Source organism: Panthera pardus, unplaced genomic scaffold, assembly GCF_024362965.1.
Source record: "Panthera pardus isolate Hobbes unplaced genomic scaffold, ASM2436296v1 HiC_scaffold_11, whole genome shotgun sequence".
Taxonomy (NCBI): Eukaryota; Metazoa; Chordata; class Mammalia; order Carnivora; family Felidae; genus Panthera; species Panthera pardus.
Window position 1 is genome coordinate 37,010,104 of NW_026526666.1, and position 12,572 is coordinate 37,022,675.

At 32.9% G+C, this 12,572-nt stretch overlaps 1 pseudogene; it reads left to right on the forward strand.

The window, feature by feature from the left end:
- Positions 1-943: 943 nt before the first annotated feature.
- Positions 944-1,491, forward strand: LOC109246293 (GTPase NRas-like; annotated as a pseudogene).
- The last annotated feature ends 11,081 nt before the right edge of the window (positions 1,492-12,572 follow it).

The following is a 12,572-nucleotide window of genomic DNA, read 5'->3' on the forward strand; positions in this document are numbered from 1 at the left end:
TGTTTGTTTGTTTGTTTTTGGAAAGAATAAAAGGCAAAAATTTATAAATATCCACTATAATATTCTTCCTGTTATTTCTATTGACTTATTATAGCTATTTATTATGAAATAAAGCTGACACTTTCTTGTGAAGTTCTGAAGTACACATAGAAGCGTTTTTTTACGTAATTTTTTTGAATAACAAAAACAAAGAAAATCTCTTGGGATTATTTATATGTTCCAGGGTAAAGGTTATAGCTTCCAGGATTTATTTTTTATTCCTTTCTGTTTTCCAGGACTGTGGAATTTTTCAAAATCAGTTACTTATCTAGGATATTTTCTCAGGGCATGTTGTTTTAACTAGTAAATCCACCTTGCATCAGTCTGGTGTCATTTTGAGATCATGTAGATTAACCTGTATCTTGACTAAAAATAATATTTATTATTAAAATTTTTTCTGCTTTAGTTTGCTGGCATGATGAATGATATTGCATTCCTAATAACAAGCCATCCTTGCATTCCAGTTATAAATCTTTTATGGACTATGTTTATTTTTAAAATACTGGTAGATATCAATTCTTAATTACAATCTAATTTTATTTTGGATTGTGTACTAACATTAAAAAATGACCTTAAGGATTTGTTGTTGTTGTTGTTGTTGTTGTTGTTGTTGTTGTTGTTATAAATATTATCTGCCTTTGACAGACATATAAATGTTCTGATTTCATAAAAGATGTTGCAAGCATTATATTCTTAGTTCTTTGCAACAACTTAAACAGAATTCAGATTAAAAACTTAAATAGAATTAGCAATACTGGTTGGTTTAAGTTTTAAAATGATTTGAACTTAATCCCTGGTGGGGGCTGGTGATGGCAGTTCTGGGGTCTCCAACATTTTCCCCAGTTGTGGTCCTAAATCCGTTGGAAGCAGAGGCTGTGAAACTTGAGGTTCTTGCTGGTGTGAAATGACTGAGTACAAACTGGTGGCAGTTGGAGCCGCTGGTGTTGGGAAAAGCACACTGACAACCCAGCTAATCCAGAACCACTTTGTAGATGAATGTGATTCCAACATAGAGGATTTTAACTGAAAACAGGTGGTTACAGATGGTAAAACCTGTGTTCTGGACATAATGGATGCAGCTAGTCAAGAAGAATACAGTGCCATGAGAGACCAATACATGAGGACAGGTGAAGGCTTCCTCTGTGTATGTGCCATCAATAATAGCAAATCATTTGCAGATATTAACCTCTACAGGGAACAGCTTAAGCAAGTAAAAAACTCAGATGAAACAAGTGTGATTTGCCAACAAGGACAGTCAACAAAAAACAAGCCCACAAATTGGCCAAGAGTTACAGGATTCCGTTCATTGAAACCTAAGCCAAGACCAGACAGGGTGTTGAATATGCCTTTTGCACACTGGTAAGATAAATATGCCAGTACCAAATGAAGAAACTCAACAGCAGTGATGATGGGACTCGAGTTTTTATGCGGTTCTTGTGTGTGGTATTGTAATGAATACTTTTAAAGTTGTAGCATCAGAAAAGAGCCACTGTCAAACTGCACTGACACCCTGGTCTTGACTTTCTTGCATAAGTATTCCTGTTGCTATCTTGAGTCTCACAGGAAGCTCCTACTACCTCCTCAGCTCTCAGTAGATCAGTACAATATTCTCTATTTGAGAAGCTCTCTAAATAACTACCTCCTCACTTGGTTGCCTGACCAGAGAAATGAATCTCTTGTTACTCCCCCCTATTTTTCCACCCTGGATTCTCCCCCAACACACATAAACAAACCTCCGCCATCCCAGGTTTTTCATCTGAAAAGTAATTCATGCTCTGAAACAGAGAACCAAACTGTAGACATGAAATGCTGTAAGAAACTATGTCTTGAGGTCTAACGTAGCAACTGCTGGTTGTTTTGTTTTTCATTTTATTGTTGAACATGGCACTGTGTTGGTTTTTGGAGAAATGTCATAAATTACTGTTTTGCTGAGAATATAGTTAAGTTGCCATTTGGTTTGTTTTTAATGTTATTGGCTATACTCTATATACCTGGCATCTGCTCTGCATTCATAAATACTACTACTACTGATAATAATAATTAATAATAATAATAATTTGTACTTAAATCTTTACCTTCTTTACCTTCACTTTTGGGAGGTTTCCTTTGTCCATTTTCCAAATTTCTTCCACAGTGATTTTTGTTTCTTTGTTTAGGTTTGATTTCTTAATTTTTGTCAATCAATTTTTGCTGGCAAATCACATACTTCATTTAGACTGTCATATTCATTTATATAGAGTTGAATGAATATTCTCATTTAAAATTCCTTCTATGTTTTTCATTTTTAAATGTGGTAAAAATCATAATAAAGAAAACTAGATTAATACTACTTATTCATATAAGGGAAGAAATATTAAAAACATTATAAGCAAATGCAACTCGATAGTTGATGAAAGTATAATTTGTCATAAGATAAACAATTTGCTCCAATGAAGTCACATGGATTTATTGTTGAAGTTCAGTTTTTGACTTACTAGTTGTTGAATCTTATGTAATTTATTTAACTTCTCTGAGTCCCACAATTAAAAATACTGAGGAAAGAATGCCTGTAGTTAAATATTTTGTCAGAATCACTGAAATAGTCAATATAATTGACTAATAGAGCAATAACACAGAGTTAATGCTGAATAAATTTTATTTTCACTCAAGATAGAGTTTACTACTAGACAGAGTTTATATTAGAAATCCAAGGACAGTTCAATGTTTGAGTTTAAATAAGGAGTTGAGTGATCACCAAATGGATGATTATGTCAAAACCAATACCCCATCCTAATAACAACAAAAATTATATAAATGACACAGAAAACAATATTGAATTTATCTTTCATAATATGTTGCTAAAAGACTAGTGATATAAAAATAAGTCACATATTTTATATCATTAAATTTTAATTAGATATTTAATTAAATATTAATTTAATTAATTAATTAGCACAGGGTACTGTGCTAATTGAAATAAGTCAGACAGGGAAAGACTAATAAGGCCATGTGATTGCATTAATATGTGGAATCTAAAAAATGAAACAAATGAACAACAGCAGAAGAATTCTAAATACAGAGAACAACGGGTGGTTGCAAGAGGGGAGGTAAGGGCGGAGATTAGCAAATGGAGGGAATTACGAGGTACAAACTTCCAGTTATAAAAGGAAGAAGGCACAGAGATGAACAGTACACCATAGGGAATGTGGTTTATATTTGTAACAACATTGTATGGTGACAAATGGTGACTACACTTACCAGAATGAGCACTGAATAATGTACAGAATTTTCAAATAAATATTTTTTACACCTGAAACTAATATAATATTGCATGTCAATTATACTTCGATGAAAAAAGTTTGCTCAAAATTGAAAGAGTCCTGTTATTCTGTTCTGTTCTCTCATGGCTGCATGTTATGGCTGCTAAAAATAGGAAATCTGGATTGGCAATGCAAATTTCAGTTTTTTTTTAAATGCCCCAAGTTAACCAATGTATGACAAAAAATCACCCAGGTCAAGCAGTGCAATTGTCTGATGCAAGATGTAGACTGCAGTAGGACATGTGCTAGAAGTCAAGGACCAACAGAATTGCTTGTGAAACAGTAGTTTGTCATGTTTTATGTTTGGGAATTTTGCCTTATCCCTGACCAAAAAGCTAATACCAAAGAAAGCTGGACTATCTTATGATTTTGCCATGGCATATCTCTTAAAAATTTCATAAATGTACATGTACATGCATACACATTCATATGTATTTTACCAAATGCATACCCATGCTGCTGTTGAGACTGGGTCAGGGTGGGTGCAACTTCATATGGTCACTTGGGCCCTAGTATTTGATGCCTGATCCTTTGCCAAAGTTTTCCTCTCCTCCAGGTAAATTTCCCTACGTAGGGATTTGGTGGGTATTGTTAACCTTGCCTACCAGCTGGCTTTAATCAGGACTGTTAAATTATATGAGACATGATTCAATGTTCATCTCTGAAGGTAGAAATCTGGATTTCAGAAGCTTTGGTTCCAGAAGAACCTGGATTCATTAACTAGTTTTACTCACACTTTCCCAGAGAATTTTTTGTGCCATGCACTATACATATTTATGTGTGAGTAATGGAAGAAGAGGAATCACCAGACATGCATATATAAAAATGCTATTACTGGCTGAGTCATAATGACTTGTTTGTCATCAAATTTCCATTCTGATGACCTAGCTAAAACAAATAAAATATGTTCCAATGTGACTGGATGTCCCTAATGGCTAACATTTAAATAAAATTTCCCATCACTAGGACCTGTATAAACACATTCACTCACACACACACACACACACACACACACACACACACACACACACACACACTGATTTTAAATTACATCTTATTGTACTCTAAGCTCCATTGAGGACAACGATTTGCACATTGCTGCATTCTGACCTCTAACACAGTTTCTAGTACATTGTATATATTCAGTAAAAGTTTGTTAAATTAATAAATTAAATATGCTTAGGATAATATCAAAAATAATTCATAGATACATTCTAAAGCAGTGCCTACATAAAATTTTGTTGGAAAAAAGACTTGGCCATTCATTGATACATGGTCTATAGTCACTTTCTCATTATAACAGCAGGTTCCAGCACTTGCAACACAGACAGAATGGCCCTCAAAGCCTAATGAATTATTGGGCCCTTTAAAGAAACCCATATCCCAGAGGCATACTCTTTAAATTTACATGAATAAACATAAATTAAATAAATATTGTTATTGACTACTATTTTTTCATTTCTAGCAGTACAGTAATACCAGACACAGATTAAAAACAAATAGAAAGATGCAGAACAAGATAAAATTATGGGAAGATATTATATTTATTTGAAAGGCAAAAATTAATTATAAAATAATTATAATTATAAAATAGTTTATTGATAGTGACCTAATTAATTAATTAATTTGAAATATGTTTTTGAGTTCATACTGTTCACCAGACTTTGTACTTGGTAGTACATATTTTTTTGAAGCTTATAAAAGATCACAATTTGTCTTTTTACCTTCTTTCCATCATCTTCTTTAGCCTACACAATTGCAACCACTCTTCAAGTACCTCTGATTGTATCCTTGTTCGGAGCATACACTTTACAACTAACCAGGTCATTTCCCTGCCTTTTGGTGGTTACCCCTTTTACTTGGAATAAAACCCACCATCCTCACTGTGCTTTAAACAGTCTTTTACAATGTTGTCTCAGTCCAAGATTCTCTCAAAGTATATGTCCAGTGGTAAGAGCCATGGGCTCTAAACTCACCCAGTTTGTACTCAGATCTTGACTCCACCTCTAAACAAACTATATAAATTTGGACATGTTACTTGTTCCTTCTCTGTCTTCATTTCTTCATCTATAAAATGGGAATAGAAATTATGCTTATGTAATCAGTTGTTGAAAATCAAATAAGATAATTTATGTAATGTGTAGAGAAAATTTCTTGAAACACAGTGAGCACTCGATAAATTAGTCTGTGATTAACGACAATTTCAAGTCTTCCGAATTCATATCCCCCACCCCAGGTTTGCTTCTGTAATACTGAACAAACCAAGCCTATGAACAGGATAGCTCTTTCCTTAAAATGCTCCCTTTGACATCCCCACTCCTGTCCTACTGTGGCTTGGCTATGTCCTACTTTGACTTCAGGTATCTGTCCAGCATTCTGAAGGATCTGATATGTAACTCTGTTAAGTTAACGAGTTAGCCTGCCCCAGTTTCATGGTTGCTGGCAGAAGACATGAGATTCCTACATCAGAACAAAAGACTTTATTACTCATGGTAATAGAGGAAACAGTTTTAGTATTTGCTCCGGTTCTCTGAGCCCAATTCTCACAAGATGATGCAAAGAGGGTCGAATGACACATGCAATATGTAGATCACCTTACAGGACAGCAACCTTGAGCTTAGAGAAGCTGCCTTTTATAATGGTCAGTAAGCATGTCTGTCTTTGCTGCCAAAAGAGACTATATGTTCCAAGACTGTAAACAAATCTGCAGTTTGCTCTGGAATGAAACACTGTATCTCTATCTTCCAAGGCTATTTACTGTACAACATCAGTGAAAAGATAGTTGCGAACAAAGGTAGTCACTGCCTCTACTAGCAAGAAGTTTAGAAATGCAAGAGAGCCAAGGAACAGTTGTGTTCTGACAGTCTCAATAGAACTATTCTGTTTTTCCTCAAGATAGTTATTGACCCATGTTGACCATCAGCTACTTGAAGACAGATTCTCTATATTTTCCACCACTTATCCCAGTGTCTAGCATAGTCCCTTGCACATAGTAGGCATTCAAAAAATTTTTTGAGCAAATTAGAGAGTCTAGTGTAAATGACATTATTTTTATTCCTACCATTACTACCATAACCAGTAGAATAAAATTTAAAAATACATCTCATTCATATGAGCAACAACTTATAAATACTTCAGCATTGTGCATACTTCATGAAAAATGTGCACTAAGTATATATAGAAATCTACAAAATGACTTTAGTGAGATAAAGATTTTGGTATATAAAGCTACATGCATAAAGATAGAGCAGCACAGGCTCTGAATTGCAATGAGAAAACGTGTATTTTATTTGCATCTTTGCAACTTAAAAAGATACATGCTCTCAGATTAAAAGGGGAAATCTTCACAACTTTTTATGCATGTATTCAACAATAATTTATTGATGCCATTTTTAAATGAGTGCCAGGCCCTTTTCCAATAGGTATTGTCCCTATTAACCAACTCCCATTGTTAAGAGTATCTCCTTACAGCAAACTTGAAATTGATACAATAAAAGCAATTTTTATTTCTAAGCTTGGTGACCATATAGGAAAAATGTTTGTGTCTTCATAATAATGTATTTCTACATAATAATGTATATATTGTGTATTGTGTGATATAAGGTATCCTATATATTATATGAATAGTATCTTATTCACATAATTAAATACCATTTTACTCTTGAAAAGAAAGGGCAATCCAAAATATAAAAATTTGATATTTGTTCTCAAAGCTACCCAAACCAGATAGAAAGCTCAAAAATGGTACAAGTTTTAATTATCACAATAAAGGTAAGAACTATACACACCATTTTTTCCCTCAGTATGGATAGAGCCTCCTGGGGGAAAAATGTGACTAATTAATTATTTTACACCACACAACTAAACGATAATGTTCGGTATTGGTGTAATAACCAGACCCCTGGACAAGACAGTCTCATTATCACTCCCAATAAAATAGCACTTCAGTATTCTGCAAGACTTCCATTACTGTCAAGGATCGTTGGGTGGTGTTTACAAATAGTTAACCAGCCTTCCTCACAGCTGTTCAAAATTGAGGGCTCATGAACACTTATGCAAGCAGAGTAAAATCTTATAAGCACAGATGAGCAGGAAGAGCGGTGGTACACCGAATGCATAACAAATAAGAATTTTAATTCATCTCATCATGAAAACAATAAGAGATGAGGAAAGAGAGGACAGAGGCCTTGGATGCCCAGAATTAGAGACTTAACTCGGATCAACAGTGCCTGTCAGACTTAATGAAGATTGTTTATAAACATAAATTTGGCATATTTTAGAGCTGAATGTAAGGAATAACTACTCAAGTGCTATTCTAGTTGCGTGGCTAATGTTCAGGGATATTTTTAATTTAATCATCACTTTGACAATGGGGAATCTAGGCCACAAGGCATTCAGATACTTGTATAATTAAAGTTTCTATGGGATACTTCCCCTGCCATGTTTTAGAAGATGTTTAATACTCTCCTAAGATTTGGTTACTCAATTTAAATTTGTATGTGAAATATACTGGCCCAAATCCTTAGGTAATGGTATGTTTCTATTTTAATCCATTGTAAAAAGAATGAAGTACCAAAATCTCAATTATTATTTTGTGATTTTTTAAGACTAAGTCCAACTTCCTCACTTTAGAGAAAACAGACATGTGGCAGTTCAGGTCTTCTGAAACTTAGTCTAGAGTTATTTCTACCATTCATCATTCTTTCAAAGTGAGGTCATTCTATAAGTGAGAATGTAACATTCTAGGAAATCAAATTTATCAACAGATACAGCATAAACAAACCCAATCTGCAGATGCTGCTTCTGAAAAGCAATGGACCTTGATATTTCTAAATTCTCAGTTTCTTTCCCTATTCTCATTTAATGGCGATGGCACATTCATACTGAGGAAGACTTAGCTAGATGAGATGGGATACTAAAATTTCATGTAGATCTTTGTTTTCAGACATGTGATTTAGAATTTAGTTTCTCTCTACCTAATAAGCAAACTTAGATTTGTTTCAAAATAAAAAATTGCATTTTTATATATCTTCTTAGTTAAGTGTACATTGATCAGTGGCTTCCAAAGTAGTGACATAAAATAATTTGTGAGAGTTTCAAGCAACTATATTTTCATTCATATGAGCTCTATTTTGCAGATTTTTTTCAGTAACTGCACTTATTTTCTGTAATTCCATTGATGGTAAAATGGTAAGAATTAATAGGATATTTTTATAATTAAATTTATTTAAATTTTATTAGCCAGCAAAAATTCAATGAACCTCTCTATGATCCTCAGGTAAGCCTTGCAGTGTATGTAAACTATATAATCATTTTCTACTTTGAAATCTTCTTTATAGTTTATGCTGATTGCAAAGTTAACTCTAACCTGTTTAATACACTGAATTGGTGTAGCACCAGCTTTAATACCTCACATGTGGTCACTATTTTAATACCTTAAGAGTCTGAGTTCATGAAAATATTATTTGTCTTTACATTTCCTACAAAGTTTAAATTTATAATACATCTTTTTAGAGTGCCTGGGTGGCTCAGTCGCTTGGGCGTCCAACTTCAGCTCAGGTCATCATCTCACAGCGCATGGGTTCAAGCCCCACGTTGGGCTCTGTGCTAACAGCTCAGAGCCTGGAGCCTGCTTTGGATTCTGTGTCTCCCTCTCTCTCTGCCCCTCCTCCTCTCTCTCTCTCTCTCTCTCTCTCTCTTTCTCAAAAATAAATAAAAACATTACAAAAATTTTTTAAAGAAATCTTTTTAACTGTTCATGCTTTTGCCTCACATATTCCTTGCTATTCTCCAGCAAAAAAATTCTGTTCCATACAGGCAAGTTGTTCTATTAACTCCTCACATTTAGATCATGCATTTGTCCAACAGATATTTATTGAAACAACATTGCTATGTATAACGTGACAACTATAGTAACAACTAAGTTATGAAAAATAACTTAGATATCAACTAAACAAATATAAAAATACTACTATGTTAAGATAGCACGTTAAGTACAGTATACACAAGTTATTTAATGGACACTGTGGGAAATGCCTGAAATAATGTTAATGCCCAGTGAAAATATTAACCACATTAGAATCATAAATAAACATAAAAATGTAGTTAAATTAATGGCTTAATTGTTATTATTTATTTTTCTAAAGGTATAGCCTTTTCTTCTAACCCTTACTCCCATCTCTAGTTGCAGAGTTCTCAATGTATATAATGCTAACACTAATTCAAAGAAAACTGTGAAGTAGCTGTATAATTCCAGACAATGCAGACTTAGAATAAGGATTATTATAGCACTGCATAATGAAAAGGAATCAATTCTCCAGGAAGATATAACAATGCTAAATGTATATACACCTAACCACAGACCATCAAAATATATGAAGCAAAAATAGAACTACAAGAAGAAATTTAAAAATCCACTAGTGTATTGGAGATTTCAATGCCTTTCTGTAAGTAATTGTTGGGCCAACCAAAAATTAATACACAAGCAGACAGAAAATCAGCAAAGTTATCGATTACCAGAGCAGCACTATTAATCAACTTGATCTAATTAATATTTATAGAATACTCCATCAAACAACAGCAAACTACATACTCTTTTGAAGCTCTCAGGAAACACTCACCAAGACAGAGTATATTCTGGGCCATAGAACAGATCTTAACATATAAAGAGGAATAGAAATCATACAAAATTTGTTTTCATACAATAGAATCAAACTAGAAGTCAATAACAAAAAGATATCTGGAAAATCCTCAAATACTAACCCAGTTCTCAATAACATATGGGTCAAAGAGAAAGCTCAAGAGAAATTTTATAAAAATATTTGAAGTAAATGTAAATGAAAGAACAACTTATACAAATTTGTGGGATATAGTAAAAGCAGTGTGGAGAGGGAAATTTATACATTAGACATATACATGAGAAAAAAGTAAGGATCTAAAATCAATACTGAAGCTTCCATCTTAGTAAAAAAGAGAAGTAAGTACAATGTATGTATGCCTAAGCCAACTAGAAGAAAAAATAATGAAGATTAGAGCAGAAATATGTGAAATTGAAAGAGAAAAATGATAGGGAAAATGAAATTAAAAGCTGAATATTTTAAAATATCAATAAAATTGATAAGGTCTTAGCTTGATTAACCAACAAAGAGTGAAAAATAAAAACTATGTGCATAGAAAATGAGAAAAAAAATCACTACTGATCCCGTGTACATTAAAAGTATAATGAGGGAATACTATGAACTCTATGTTCACAAATTTGATAATTTAGGTGAAACAGATAAATTCCTTGAAAGACACAAAATATAAAATTCACACAAGAAAATAATCCAATTAACCTATGTCTACTACATAAATTAAATCAATAATTAATAACCTTCCAAAAAAGAAAGCACCAGGTCCAGAAGATTTCACAGGGGAATTCTACCACACATTTATGGAATAAATAATATCATTTTTTTCACAATTTCTTCCAGAAAATAGAAGCTATAGAGAATCCTTCCATACTTATTCTGAATCCTGCATTATTCTAATACTAAAGCCAGCAAAAACATTATAAGAAAATAAAACTACACAATAATATCTCATGAACATAGACATAACAATTTTCAACAAAATATTAGTAAATAGAAGCCAATAAAGAACTACACACAAAAAATGAGGATTCATTCCAGGTATTCAAAGCTGGTGCAGTATTTAAAAATCAAGCAATAGGAGGGGCATCTGGGTGGCTCAGCTGGTTCAACATCTGACTCTTGGTTTTGGCTCAGGTCATGATCTCAAGGTTCATGGGTTCAAGCCCTGTGTCAGGCTCCACGCTGTCAGTGCTTGGGATTCTCTCTTTCTCTCCCTCTCTCTGCCCCTTCCCCACTTGTTGTCTCTCTCTCTTACAATAAATAAATAAACTTAAAAAAAGTTAATCAATAGAAAAAAGAAGAAAAATCCTATGTTCTATCCATTTTGGCAGGAAAAGTTGTGAAAATACAGCCCCCTTTCATAATAAAAACTCTCAATAAATCAGGAATAGAGAGGACTTCCTCAGCTTGATAAAGAACATCTACAAAAAAAAAAAAAAAAAAACAAACAACTAAAGCGAATATCCTACTTAATATAAAAATCTGGATTTGTTTTTACTTAAGATTGGACATAGCAAGGATGTTTTCTCTCACTACTCCTATTCAACATGGTATTGGAAGTCCTAGCTTTTGTGGTGAGACATGAACAGAAAGTGAAAGGCAAGAGACTTGAGAAGAAAAAAAGAACTGTCTTTATGTTCAGATAACATGATTGTCCATGTAGAAACCCCCCAAAAAATCTGAAAATAAATTCCTGGAATTAATAAGCAAGTATAATGAGGTAACAGAATACAAGTTGATAAGCAGAAGACAATTTATTTTGTGTATAGGAGAAATGAACAATTGGAATTTGAATTTTTTTAAAAAAACACCACTTACAACAGTACCAAAAATATGAAATCATTCAGTATAATAAAATATGTACATATTTATATCCATAAAAATATAAAACACTAATCATAGAAATTTTGAAATATACAGACAAATGGGGAGATACTAGCCTTTCCTTAGATATTATACTTTCCAATTTGTTTTTCTAAGGAAAATGTAATACTAGATTTTATAGGGCTAGGACTACAAATGAATTGGGGAATGATCCCAACACCTTATGAGTAAATAATTCTTTGAAGAACAGTTCTACATTTAGTGGGTGCTCTAGGCTAAGAGAAAGAAAGAAAGAAAGAAAGAGAAAAAAAGAGAGAAAGAAAGAAAGAAAGAGAAAGAGAGAGAAAGAAAGAAAGAGAGAGAAAGAAAAAGAAAAGAATAGTGGTGATGGTTGTACAATTTTGTGCATATAGTAGGAAGCACTTATAAAAAGTCAACATCAGATACTTGGAGAATAGACTTATCTACATGAATATTAGGATAGAGGCACTCCTATATATTTTTTTCTGCTTTTTTTAAGTTTTCATTTTAATTCCAATTACTTAATATACAGTGTTATGTTAGTTTCAAGTGTACATTGTTTTTCTTAATTTTTCTCATGATATATGTTTGAATATTTAAATTTTAATTCCAATTATTTACTCCAAGGACTTATTTTTTAGTTTATAGAGTGAGCTACTCTTTGTAGAAAAAAATTGGGAGATATTTCATGTTTCATGAATTAAAACTTTCAGTATTGTTAAGATGTTAATTACTCTCACCTTGAGCTATGGATTCA